The sequence below is a fragment of the Tamandua tetradactyla genome, chromosome 19, assembly GCF_023851605.1.
Source record: "Tamandua tetradactyla isolate mTamTet1 chromosome 19, mTamTet1.pri, whole genome shotgun sequence".
NCBI lineage: Eukaryota > Metazoa > Chordata > Mammalia > Pilosa > Myrmecophagidae > Tamandua > Tamandua tetradactyla.
Genome location: NC_135345.1, coordinates 37,063,452 through 37,078,031, shown reverse-complemented (window position 1 = coordinate 37,078,031; position 14,580 = coordinate 37,063,452). Strand labels below are relative to the sequence as shown.

At 38.1% G+C, this 14,580-nt stretch overlaps 1 long non-coding RNA gene across 5 annotated transcripts in view; it reads left to right on the top strand.

Moving 5' to 3' along the window:
* Nucleotides 1-14,580, top strand: part of LOC143663561 (uncharacterized) — an 82,340-nt gene that overhangs the window by 61,318 nt on the left and 6,442 nt on the right. For all 5 annotated transcript variants that reach the window (XR_013166044.1, XR_013166047.1, XR_013166045.1 and 2 more), the window contains one exon: nucleotides 13,616-13,723. This is a non-coding gene — a long non-coding RNA (uncharacterized LOC143663561). The remainder of the gene's footprint in view (nucleotides 1-13,615; nucleotides 13,724-14,580) is intronic.

Below are 14,580 nucleotides of genomic sequence, written 5' to 3'. Positions count from 1 at the left end.
TAGTTCTTCAGAGAAAAGGCAGCTAACTTTCCACTGAGGTTCCTTCTTACGTGGGAAGGCACAAGATGGTCTCTGCTGGCCTTCTCTCCAGGCCTCTGGGTTCCAACAACTGTCCCCAGAGTGATTCCTTTCTGCATCTCCAAAGGCCTGGGCTGAGCTGCGAGTGCTGAGATGAGGAATGCCGAGCTGCTTGGGCTGTGGTATGTTGTGCTCTCTCATTTAAGCACCAGCCAATTAAATCAGACATCATTCATTGCAATAGGCATACCTCCTAGCCGACTGCAGATTTAATCAGCAACAGATGAGGTTCACGTACCATTGGCTCATGTCCACAGCAACAGAACTAGGTGCCTTCACCTGGCCAAGTTGACAATTGACTCTAACTACCACAGTGTGGGTTCATATCTGGGATGTTCTTAGCATGTTCTCCCCAGTGTGGGTCCCTGTCTTGGAAGTTCAGCTTCGAGATTCAAGATTCAGTTTTAAGCCCTAAATGTTCAGTTTTGACAGTTCATAGGTATCCTAGCCTCTGCAGTTATTACCTTGGGGATCCCCTACACTTACTGTTCTATAGAGTGGGCAACAATTTCCCTCTATTTCAACTGCTTTTCTGAAGTTGTCTCATCATGGTTTCCAGTGAGTAACTGTTAACGATTTTGGGGTGCTCCTTTTTTAGGTCTCTGAGATGACTTGTTTCTACCCTTTGTTTTCTTATGCTCAAGTTTCAATATCATGCAAATATTTTTCACTGTCTCATACTTTGGAGTTGATGGAAATACCTTGTTCTTGGTTTAATTGCAAAAGTTGACTATGAGATTTTCATTTTGTTATCTATTTTCTTTGGTTGGCTTTTAGTGTAGAGATTTGAAGAGACTCAAAATTTATTCCATTATTACCATTTTTCAAGAATCATTTGTGTAGTAGGGAAATTCCTTAATTTAATCTAATGTATTTACTCATTTTAATGATTCTGCTCCCCTTATTTCCCTCTTTAACCCTTACCACACATCAACTCACCTGCCATTTCAATCACCTTGGGTTATTTGGAAAAGGTGGACTCAGAAGAACATCAGAGTACAATGGAATCAATTATCATCATTTGAAGTCTAAAATTGTATTTCAAAACTTCTGAAAGTCATAATTTTTGTTTAAAAAAAGAGTTTTTGATCTGCCAAACTATAATATTTATGTTCTAAATGCCAAAGTTATTTAAAAACAAACACAGATTTAGGAAGAATGTTTTCTGATTTAAGGTCCATATACCCCAGACTTGATAAAGGTTTCATGGCTGTTGTGGAAGTGGCATCAGGGAAGAGAAGAATAGAATCTAATACTGTTGGGAATCTCTGGAAACTGGGCTTGAATTGAGAATAGGGATACAAAGTATAATAGAACCCAAATTATATTTTAGGGAATGAGACTCTAGAGATGACTTTTGTCCTAATTCCTTCAAGGAAAACTGAAGCGAGTAGAGGAGTGCTGCCTTTGACTCTAAACCTGATTCAGTGTTGCTGGGTGGGATCTTTTGATTAAGTTGTTTCCATGGAGATGTGTCTCTACCCATTCCCTTTTAAGGTGGGGTCACTTACTGGAATCCTTTAAGAGGGAACCATATTGGAAAGATCCTTCAAAGCCCTCACAGCCATAGACCTTTGGAGATTCAGAAAGAAACAGCATCCCCCCTCCCCCAGGAAACTATTTCAAGAAGTCAGTAAGAAAGCTAGTAGATATTGCCATGTGTCTTCCCAGCTGACAGAGGTGTTCCAGACTCAACAGCCTTTCTTGAGCCAAGGTATCTCTCTCTGGATGTCTGAGTTTGGACATTTTATAGTATAAATGTAAACTTGCAACTTAATGATTTCCCTTTATAAAAGCCAGTCCATTTGTGGTATATTCTGGCAGCTTTAGCAAAATAAATTACTAGGAGTGGGTGCTTAAATTTTATTTGAATAATTGATAAAACAGAAATTTATTTTTCATATTCAAATGGTAACAATTGATTCTTTTGTCCTCTGGTGTTTGTCTGAGGCCATCATTCCCAGATAGCCCTTGATGGTTGAAATAGTGGGCGAAAAGGTGTTGAGCTTGAAAGGAGGAAAAATAAATGAGACTTTCATTTATGACCTAGTACCTCAAGTACCTGAACTAACCATTTTATAACCTCTTGCTTTTCTGACCCAAGTAGCAGTAGCCAGCACTGAACATTAGAGGGCCCTGTGACAGTGCAGGGTCCCTACTGTTTGTTTCAACCCAGAGTGTGGAAGAAATGCCCTAAAGTAATCTACTCATATGAGAACAAAGATAATTTGCCTGAGGGTAATTATTTATCCTACACAAATGAAACATTTGTCAAATCGGACTCAGATGCATCAGAGATTTTAGCAACAAGCTTAACAATTAATTTTATGTATACCAGCTATCAAGAAACACAAGAGAGGTGGGCCACAGTGGCTCAATGGCAAAGTTCTTGGGCAGGCCATGGTGGCTCAGCAGGTAAGAATGCTTGCCTGCCATGCCCGAGGACCCGGGTTCGATTCCCAGTGCCTGCCCATGTAAAAAAAAAAAAAAAGAAACACAAGAACCCAGGGTGAGGATAGACACATTGAGGGTGGCTCCCCAGATCCTCTAAGTAGCAAATGTGGGATATTACATCATACAGCCTGGAGCATTTAATTTATGAAATCTTTCCATTAATAAACCAACTTATGTGACATTTGCAATAAATCCATAGATCTTGAATTTAGCAAAAGCAAGAGTATTCCATAAAAGTTGAGCCATCATTAGTTACTAAGAGAAGGTTAGAGTTAGTAGTGTATTTTATATATATCCTACTATATATGTTTAGAAAGAGATTTTATTATATCACCTGACTGTTCCCAGAAGCCTCCACCCTCACCACTACCTCTCAGCAAAGGTAGTGACTGGTCCACAGGTGATCTTTTTAAACTCCTGCCACCCCAATTACCAAAGAGACAAATAATCACTTTCAGAGAATTTTTTTATAGCTACATTTAATACCAAGTGCATATTCATGTCTCCTATAAAAAGAACTTAATAGTGGAAAGAATATTCAAGACAACCCCCCCACACACACACGTATACACACTCAACACATACATGACCTCATAGAAATCTAGAAATTATTCTAATTGACATCTCTGCCTATTCAGGGATCATTTCTTTATTTTTAGCAGACATATTGATGCCCAACTTCATTTCTCTCCATGCCTCATAAAGAGTTCTGTATAAAGCCTGCTTTTTGAGATTGTTGAAGTACATCAGAACTCAGTATTGAACTCTTTTCTTGCAGTTTCTCTTCTAGCCCTATGGTTACAAATACCATTAATATGTAACTGAGACACCCATTTGCCTGAACTTCATATGAGTTTGTTAACCACCTTTGTTATACCTCCACTAGAGGTTCTGATGTGCATATCAAACTTAACATGTTACACACACATGCACACACACACACAGGATTCTACTCTTCATCAAATTTCTTCCTTTGTCAATATTTTCCATTTCAGTTAATGCCATCAACCACCTCTTTACTTGTGTTTCAGTTTCCTGGATGTAAAACAAATGTCATACAATAGATTGGCTTAAACAATGGGAATGTATTGGCTCTTGGTTTTGAGGTGGGAAGTTCAAAATTGAGGCATCAGTACAGCAATGCTTTCTTCTAAAAACTATGACATTCTGAGACTGGCTGCCAGATACCTTTGGCCCTTGCATTTTCTGTCACGTGGCAATGTCTTCTTTCTCCTCCAGCTTACACTGACTTCTAGCTTCTTCCTGTGGCTTCCTCCCCGCATGTCTGAATTTCATTCTGCTTCTAAAGAACTCTAGTAATCCTGGTTAGAGCCCTACTTAATCCATTTGGCCACACTTGAACTAAAAATATCATCTTCCAAAGGTCCAATTTATAACGGGCTTGCACTTACAAGATTTGAGCAAGATTAATAACATGTTTTATTTGGGGATACATAATTCAATACACTGCAAGTTATAAATACAAAAAATGCCTGAATTACAATGACTGTCTTTCTTCCCCTCCACATTTAATTATAAGCAAGTCTGGTCCATTCCATTCCTGATATCTTCTCTCATTTTTCCCTGCTAATATCCTGGAACAAAACATAATTTGTCTTTTACCTAGGCTAAGGCAATGACTTTCTAACTGTTCTTCTTTCACTTTTGACATCTTCTACTCCTTTTGCCCCAGAATGGCAAAAGTGATCTCCTGTCTGTGTAAATCAGATTATTATTCTTCTATTAAAACCCTTAATGACTATTCCTTTTGCCTTTATCATAGCTTCATGGCCTATATGATCTAATCTCTTTCGACTTGTATAAAATGCATCACAGACTACTATCACACCTGCTCAGTACACTCCAACCATTGCCATCTCTATCCTTTTCCTTCTCTACAGACCAGAACTTTTATTTCCGCTTTTCTATTAGTCCTGCCTTTTTTATTTTTTTGGACTGGGAAGCTCCTCAGGTGTTTTCCATGGTGTACTGATGCTCATTATTCAGCTCTCAACTCAAATAACATGTCTTCAAAGAGGCTGTTCCTGGCAATGGGTGATATTTTATGCACACAAAGATCACTAACTGTATAGAGCCAAAAGCAGAGAGGCTTACTGTGCATAGAACATAAATTTTCTGTAACACACAGTCTAAATCCAACCTGCCTGCCTGGCTCATTTAGAAATTCCAAACATGTGAAGCCCAGAACAGGGATGAGGCCTTGTAAAACTGTATAGATTAATGGAATACCTGGAAACATTACAGACTATGGTGGGCTGATAATTAAATAGTACTGGTAGAGTCCCCTGAGGGACTGGAGCAAAAATGTGGAACTATTAAACTTTTCTACCTGAGAAACCCTTGGTACCCTCTCAAATGTAAGGGACTCCCAAGTAAATAGGCCAAGCCCTTGATTTTTAGGTTTGCCCTTAAGGAACTTATTTCTGTAGCAGAGAAGCTAAGCCTACCTATGATTATGCTTAAGAGTTGTTTCTAGGAAACCTCTTTTGTTGTTCAGATGTGGCCTCTCTCTCTAGACCCAACTCTGCAAGGGGAATTATTACTTTCTTCACTATGTGGGACATGACATTCAGGTGTAAAAGTCTCCCTATCAGTGTGGGATATGACTCCCAAGAATGAGCCTGGCCCTGGTACTGTGAGATTGACAACACCTTCCTGACCAAAAAGTGGAAAGAAAATGTAACAAAATAATATATTAGTGGCTAAGAGAGTTCAAATAGAGTCTAGAGGCTATTATAGATACTACTATTATCTTATCTTCAGCTAGACATTACTAATTGCCATAATTTGCCAAACCTCAACCAACATCATTCCTGTTAACCCAAAAAACACCTAAGGCTTTAACTGAGACTCTATGAAAGTTTCATGCACTAAGTCCATTTTCCTGAAACCCACAGCCTCCACAGGGTTCCTAGGTCAGACATGTTCTGAAACCCAGAGGGGTCAGCCTCTCCAAGAGAATCAGTTAATTCCATCCCCCTGTCCTATATTGTTGACATCTCAACAATATATGAAAAAGTTAGAAGTGGCATAGCTCAAAGATCCCTATAGATTGGGAGAAGGTTCAAAGGAGAAGGAGAAACTATAACAGAATGATAGGATTTAACATATGAGTATGACTGCTGAATCACTATAGTGATTTCTTTTAGTCTCCAGTGTTTTGGAGCAACTAGAAGGTAAAATCTGAAATTGTGGAATCATAACCCATGCCAAACATTGAAATCTGTAACTGCTTGTTAAAATGTACTTTGAAAATTACTGCTTTTTTGGTGTGTATATACGTTATATTTCATGATAAAAAAAGAAGAGGCTCTCCCAGATCACCCCATATTAAAGGCCCTTTTTGTCTTTCTTTATTTCATTACTTTATATCTTTTATAGCACTATTTACAATGTTATTTCTTCATTTATTGTTTTATCTTCTTCAGGTGAAATGAATAGGGACATTCTCTCTCTTGTTCAATGTTGTAGTTCTAGAATAATATAGGCATTCAATAAGTGCATGTTAGATGAATGGAAAAAAAAAACTTTCTGTATTAATACTAAAGGAAAAAGTCAATAAAATGTCATATATTGTCAACTTTCAACATTCATGTTTATATGCCCCGAGGAAAGACGCACCACCTTGCCGTTCCCCTATTGTCCCTCAATAAATTGTATGACACTTGCTCATATTCTTAATTCTGTCTTTCTTCTTACATTTTTTATATTATTTAAATATGCCAGTTTATAGTTCTAAGGGCATAAATATGCCAAACTAAGACATCCAGAGAAAGATACTTTGACTCAGGGAAGGCCAGTCTGAAAGGTATGCTGGTATCTGCTGGTGCTTGTTCCCAGCTCAATGCTTCCAGCTTCTCATGCCACTGGTTTCCTATCTAAGCCTCTGTGGGCCTTCATTTTGCTCCTCTGGGACACACCTTTGGGTCTGGCTTGCTCAGCACCACACGGGAAGGCACGTGGCAATATCTTTTGGGTTCTGAATCTCCAAACGTCCATGTCTAGGTATCTCTGTCAGTTCTGAAGCAACTGTGTCTCCCGGGGCTTCTGCATTTCCAAATGGCTGTGTCTGCATCTGTATCTGGGTTTCACCAAAAAGTTTTCCCTTTTAAAGGATTCTACTAAACTAATCAAGGCTCACCTTCAAAGGGTGGAGTCTCATTTCTATCTAATCAAAAGGCCATGCCCACAATTGGGTATGTCACATCTCTATAGAAGTATTCTAACCAAAATGTCACAACTGCAACTGGGTGTGTCACATCTTCATGGAAACAATCCAATCAAATTTTCCCACCCTAAACAGTAGATCTAGCCCCACAAAATTGAATCAGGATTAAAACACAGCTTTTCTGGGGTGCATAATAGTTTCAAGCCAGCACGGGGCTAATTGATGAATAGGATATTACTAGTTTGTTTAACTAAATATCTATCTACAATTTTTTCAATGCTTCCACTGTGTTCCATAAAGTATGAAAATGCATATTTGTAAGATGAATGTTTGGTGTATGAGAATAAGTGGGTGGTATAGGATAATCAGTTTGCTTGGGACTGAAAGAAGGATTTCACTGGTGATACTGGGATGGGTTGAAGCAAAATGGGATGGTTGGTCACCTTAGTAACCATAGGAGCTGAGGCATTTAGTTGCTCCAGACGTAAACATATTGTGTGTATAGTATTACCACATTTGGTACTCACTCATAACAGCTGAATGAAATAGATTTTATTATTATCCTCATAATAAAATGAGAATATAAAAAAATAGTTACTCATCTCAGGCTTCGCAATTAAACCCCACTAAAACTTGACTTCAAACATAGTTTTGTCTATCTGAAGATATTTATATTGTACAGGAGTAGGTGGATTCCAAGTAGGGAAAAACATTACTCTTTAAAACTGACTATTGAAGAAATTCTTATTAGCCAACCAAATCAGATTTTGGTATCAGAGAAGTGGGGTGCTGCAGTTTGCAAATATCAGACATTTTGGAATGGCTTTTTACTTGGATAAGGGGAAGACTCTGGAAGAATTGTAAGAAAAGGCTGGTATTGCTGTGAAGAGACTGTTGGTAGAAATGTGTACTCTAGAGTTAATTCTGAAGAGGTCTTGGACAGAAATAATGCCTGTGTCACTGCAAACTGGAAGGAAGACCACCCTCATTTTAAAGTTCTGAGGATTTGGCAAAATTGTGTCCTGGTGTTGGATGGAAGGTACGATTTGAAAGTGATGGGCTGGGATACTTAGCTGAGGAGATTTCCAAATGAAATATGGAAAATGCAGCCTGGCTGTTCCTTGCAGCTTATAGTAAAATGTGACAGGAAAGAGATAAGTTGAGAACTGAACTCTCAAATACAAAGAAACCAGGAATTGATGGTCTGGAAAATTCTAGGCCTCCAGAAAGTGAGACCCCAGTGAATAGAGCCCCACATGAGGATTTAATAAAACATGGAAGCAGTCAGCCATTACAGGACAAGGGAGGATTGGAGATGGAATTATCCAGAAAGGATTTGCGGAAAGTCCTATCATTTGTCAATGTTCTCTGTATAACTGCATGGAAAACCAGCAAATTTCTTGTGAGACCTGTATGGATGGAACCACCATTTGTCTGGACTAAACAGAACAGAAAAGGGACAGATTTAAGGAAAAATTACTTCAAAGGCAGAACCATGGAAGTTAAGGTCTGAAGCCAAGAAATCTCAGGCTGGGGGTGCCGATGAGAAGGGTGAGTTTGCCTTGGAATCAGAGGGCAGGCTTCTGCCTCGATGTTCAGGAAGAGCTTTGTTGCTCCAGGTCTTGGGTAGAGCGCAGCATATAAACTAGGGATTAGGGGGAGCCTGAAGATCACCCCATTGTTCTGGAGGGGTTGAGCCTTTGCCCCAGATATGGCAGAGACCCTGAATGCTGCCCTGAGGCTTGGAGAGAAGGAACCAAAAGAAAGGTGGTCCCCTTAAAGCATCCCGATTTTGCAACCCTCACCCCAGTGTTTGGAGAGAACAGGGACACTGCATAGGTCCTTAGAAAGGTGGGACTGCCACTTTCTAAAACTCCGAGGATGAAGGACTTTCAGACATTGAGAGACAGTGGAGTATGCTCTGCAGGTTTTTGGAACTGTTTGGGACTGGTGACCCCTGTCTTCCTTTCATTTTCTCCCTATAGCAATGGCAACATGTATCCTATAACTGTCCCGCCTTTGTATATTGGAAGCAGATAACTTGAATTTCACAGGTCCATAGTCAGAGGGGAGTTTTTTGCCTTAGAACAGACCATGCGTGTAACTGATTTTGATGAGCTTTAGTTCTGTTTTCAAATTTGTATTGACACTTAAATGGTTTAAGGCTTTTGTGATATTGTGATGGAATGAACATATTTTGCATATGGAAAGAACATGTCTTTTGGGGATCCAGAGGATGGAATGTTCTGGATTGAAACCATTATCAATCCCATACTAGCTATTTTCTTTCAATCCTAACCCCATTTTGTGAGGCCAGATGTATTGTTTCAGGTGGAACCTTTGATTACATTGTTTGCATAGAGATTGGCCCACTCAATTATGGGTGTGACATTTTGATTAGATTACTTCCATGGAGATGTGACACTCCCAAATGTGGGTGTGACCTTTTTAATTAGATGGAGATGTATCTTTGCGCATTCAAGATTGATCCTGATTAGTTTACTGGAGTACTTTAAAAGGGGAGACATTTTGGAGAAAACATATTTACCTTAGAGCCAAAAGAGATGCAGACATTTGGAGAGGCCTGGAGTGCTGACAGATGTAGGTCAGGTGCAAAGCAAGGACTCACAGAAAAGGCAAGAACATGGAAAGAAAAAACCTCTGGCCCTAGGAGATGGTAAGCCCGAGTTTTGCCCTGGAGGGGCTAATTCAGGACCCAAAGATGCTCAGAGAGAAAGTCACAGGAACCAGAAGCTGGAAGCAACAGAACTGGGAACAAGAACCAGCAGACACCCGCCATGTGCCTTCCCATGGGAAAGAAATTGGCCTTTCTTCTTAACTCAAAATTTCTTTCCCTGAATGCCTTATTTGTACACTTTTATGGCCTTAGAACTGTAAACTTACAACTTAATAAATCTGCTTTATGAAAGCCAACCCATTTCTGGTCTATTGCATTCAGCAGCATTAGCAAACTAAAACAACATCTTTTTAAACTACTGTTAAAATTTCACTAAAGGGTAATGATTTTAAGCATAATTGAATTAGGATTTCATATCTGGGTTTTATTATGTAAGCTACTTAGCCTTTTAAGGTAAAAAAAAATTACCTTAATCTATTTATATCAAAAATAATCCCTAGAATCTGTGGTAAAATCATCAGTTGATTAAAATTTATATTTTATGATTTTAATTATAATTTTGCCACCGATAGATTACTTGTACATATTATGTACATATGACAACTTAAAGCTGAAAAACAGAGAACAGAAAGTTAAATTGAACATTTCACATAACAATTTGATTGTCATATATTTATTGAGTACTTAATATGGTTAGAGACTTGTTCTGTATCATTATTGTCAACATATCATAAATGATTTTTATAATTGGCACACAATAACACTGAAATGAATTAGATAGCCACAGCTAATATGTAAGGTTCTGGATCATATGTTTTAAAGAATTTAACTGAAATTCAAGGCATTCATGCATGTTTCAGTCTATATATCTTTGAGAGAAATGTTTCATGACGTTTCAGCATCTTATTTTCATCAGGCGCATAGGCTCTGGACCCACACAGCCTGCATTTGAGCCCCAGTGTGGAACAAATTGCTATATGGGACATTGTAGGAAAAGGCTCAGGCATAACAAAACCTTTTAGCAAATGACCACTCACTGCTCACACAGCACACAGGGTCCAAAAAACAAGGGAAGAGATCCCATCATGGCCAGTCTCCTTGGGAGGCCAAGTGCTGAGGTCAGGGCCCACGGTGGCAGCTCCACACAACCACTTTGCATTGAAGAGGAGAGACCCTGTGCTGTTTGTGTGCTGAGGATTTGTGTACCTGAAGGGGAGGCTCCTGGCATGGAGAGTCCTTGTCTTGATACACATCTTGGGCTGCTTATTCCTGGTTTTCTTCCCCCAGGCTATAGAATGGAAACAGATGGAAACATCCATATATAATAGAAAAGGAGGGGAGGGGGTGAGTGAGGACTAGGAAATGGTTGCTAACCTTCATTCTGTGCTTTTCCCAGCATCTAATGCTGCCATTTGTGAATTGTATTGTCATGGATAAGTTACTTAACTTCTCAGAGCCTCAGGTCCATTGTCTTAACAGTTCCTACCTCTGCAAATGGTTGATGAAATGAGTTGACAACAATAAATCACTTAGAACTGTGGCTGACGCAAGGAGATCATTCATGGATCATCATATATATGTATATATATGTATCAAAATAGTATATATATAATTTTCTATATATAGATACATATATGTATTATTTGATTCTTAATTAATATATCATGTTGTGGCATTGTATTATTCTCAGTATGTATTTTATTTTAGTTAGCATTATTGCTAGCAAACTTTAAAATATCTCAGGTATATTATTGATGGGAATAGAACTTAATAAGGTATTTTGTATTCCTCCAGTGATTCTGATCATTAATTTTCTCTTCCTTTCATCTAAATTGAAATAAAAGTCTCTATGTCTCTATGTAGTTTGAAGTATGTAGCTGACATAGCCCAAACCCGTGTGGAAAGAAGTGTTACTGAATATGTTCCAAAGGCACAACAGTCAGCAAAATGGTTCTTTGTCCTATTAGCCTGAGGAATGTGCCTTGCTAACAGATTGCCAAGAAAGATTAACTGCTGCAGGTAGAACAGCTGCTGGTTTAAACAATTTTGATCTTTTTATATCTTGTGCTCATTCTGTTACCAGGTGGAATTGGCCCACTTGTTAAGGACAGCTGCAGGTAGTCCAGCTGCTGGTTCAAACAGGCTGGTCCTCTTATATGTTTTTCTCATTGTGTTTTGATGTAGAATTGGCCTTATTGTTTTTGCAAAGTCCCCAAGGGAGAGTTTTTACAAAGTAGTTTCATAACCTTTTTAAGGAGACAAATATACCTCCCATTTTTACTCCCCTTAGCAACAAAAATAGGCCATTCATGAAACCCCTTTGTAACATTTTCCCTAAAATATACCAGAGAAAGTAGTGTACATTGCAATATAATAATCAAGGCATAGATAATATCAAGACTTTTAAATTAAGCTTTTCATTTATCTAAAAGAAACATTTGTCCTTTATGTTGGGGATGACTGCAATTGTTTGTGTGTAGGAAGATTTTGTGTGCACAAAACACTGAAAGAGCATTTTTCTGCTGAAACATATTTTAGAAGGGAGAAATCATGCTTTTCCACAGGATTTTTCTAGAACTCGTGTTACAGTAGAAGGGCTTTGGATGTTGTACATAACAATAACATATTGTGTATATAATATTCATTTGCATACCTATATGTATGTATATACATATAATACATATGCATGAACAATAATAATATTCGTGTGCTATATTCTGTTCCTCTTCAATACTAGATATTTTCAAATCTACTTCTCAACTTCATGCTATTACATGTCCCCATCCCCAGTGGATAAAAATCATGTATTAGAAAGAGTTCTCCAGAAAAACAAAACCAACAGGATATATAAAAAGAGATCAATTATAAAGAATTAGCTCACATGACTATGGGGACAGGCAAGTCTAACTTCTGGATGGCAGACTGAAAGTAGGAAACTCCAATAAAGTTAATTCTGAAGCTTGGAAAGTCCATGTTTTAATTTGCAAAAGCTGCTAGAATGCAACACACCAGAGATGGATTGGCTTTTAATAAGGAAATTAATTTAGTTAAAAATTTATAGTCCTTTAGAGAAAAGGCAGCTAGCTTTCATCTGAGGTTCTCTATTACATGGGAAGGGACACAGTGACATCTGCTGGTCTTCCCTCCTGGCTTCTGTGTTCCTACAGCTTTCCCCAGGGTGATGCCATTCTGCATCTCCAAAGGTCTGATCTTTGAGTGCTGAGAAGAGGTATGCTGAGCTGCTTGGGCTGTGTTGTGTTGAGCTGCCTTCTGGCCTCTCTTTTAAGCCTCTAGCTAATTAAATTAAACATCACTCATTGTGGAAGGTACTCCCCTTAGCCTACCACAAATATAACCAGCCATAGATGAATTTCACATACAGATGAGTCACACAGAAACAGAACAACGGAGCATCATCACCTGGTCACCATGACACCTGAACCTAAATACTGAAGTCCATATTCTCAGGTAAAGCCAGCTGAGTGAAGGTGAGGCAGAACTTCTTCTTTTTGACTTCTGAAATCCTCAGTGTTGGCTTTTAAGAACATCAACTAATTGGATAAGGGCACTACACACATTGCTGATAGCAACTCCTCTGTTTATTGTAGATGCAATCATCCATAGAGGCAATGAAGTGAGCATAGATAGAGATCTATGCTGTAACCTTACTGTAACAATCAGTCTCAACCAAACAATTAGAAACAATGAATTAGACAAGTTGACACACAAAATTAACTTTCACAAGTCACATACAAAATTAATGGCATAATGACTGGAGAGTTTGCTTTTTTAGCACATTTGCTTGTTCTTTTTGGAAAATCAATAAATCTCTATACAAATTCCTTATCTGTATTAAAAATCCTCCTCAGCTATCTCTAATGTCATTCATACACTTTTGGTGTGGTCAGTAGCTTTGCACTTCTCCAATGGCAACCCTTGTCCAAATTATTGGTGCTAAAAGTATACAATGAAATAATTGAATTAAATAATGAAATTCTAATTTTTGAGTAAATATTAGAAGCATAAAATCGTATACTTTTTTGTTTTCAAAAGACAAATTAAAATTTAATCAATGGTTGGATGAACTACTCATTATAAATTTATATGAAAAACTTATGAAATAGAATGCACACTCAACAGTGTGCATCTAAAATAAAGTGTGGTATATGATACGGTAAAGGCTCAATAATTGATAAGATAATTAGTAAATAAGGAAAGCCATTTCTAATGTATTGTTATGCTTTTCTTTAATACAGGAATTGAACACTTGCTATGTAATTTTTTCCTGGAAATATTACTAAATATCTATCTTCAAGATTTAAGATTTCCACTAATACCCTTGAGAATATGAATATAATTTTATGGTAAGTGAATAAGGGGGTACTGATTTAACAATAGAGAGTTCCAGAAATGGCAATGTAGCTGGCATTAGATCAATACTTCTGCAAATAACAATTGCAAACACTATACAAAATATAAAAACAGCTCTTTGAAGAGAGACCAAAGCAAGCTGATATTAAAACAGAGCCAACTATTAAAAGAAGATAAACCACACTCACTGGATGGGATTCACAGTTATGCATTTTCCTTCAAAGTCATTTCTCAGTCTTCATGGCAAGGGGCAATTTGAATTCAAACAGAAATTCGCAGTGTTGTTGACTTAAGGTATCAGCGGAGAGAATTCAGAAGTATCAGATTGGCTAAAAAGTGAGGTGGGGGAGAACTCTGGAACTTTGTGGTGGTTTGAAGCTGAAAGTACCTCAGAAAAACATGTTCTTAAGCTTATTCCATTGTGGGTGTGAAGTCATTGTAAATAAGACTTTTTGATGAAATTACTTCAGTTAAGGTGGTATGATCCACCTCAACCGGGATGAGTCTCAATTTTATTATTGTACTTCTCTATAAATGAAATGAAATTCATTCAGAGAGAAAAAGCCACAGAAGGAATAGCCAGAAGTTGAGCATCAGCAGTACCTGGAGAAGGAGGGAACGTCAAGGATATGAAGCCCAGTTCCATGCCATGTGACTAGTTAAGGATCAAGGATTGCGGCATCCAGACACCATTTGCCACAGTTTTGGGAAGAAAGTATCACCTTGATGATGCCTTGAATTGAATATTTCATTCTAACCTCAAAACCGTAAACTAATAAATCCCTCTTGTTAACACAACCCATTTCATGGCATTTGCTTGAGCAGCCAAGGAAACTAATGTGGATTTTGA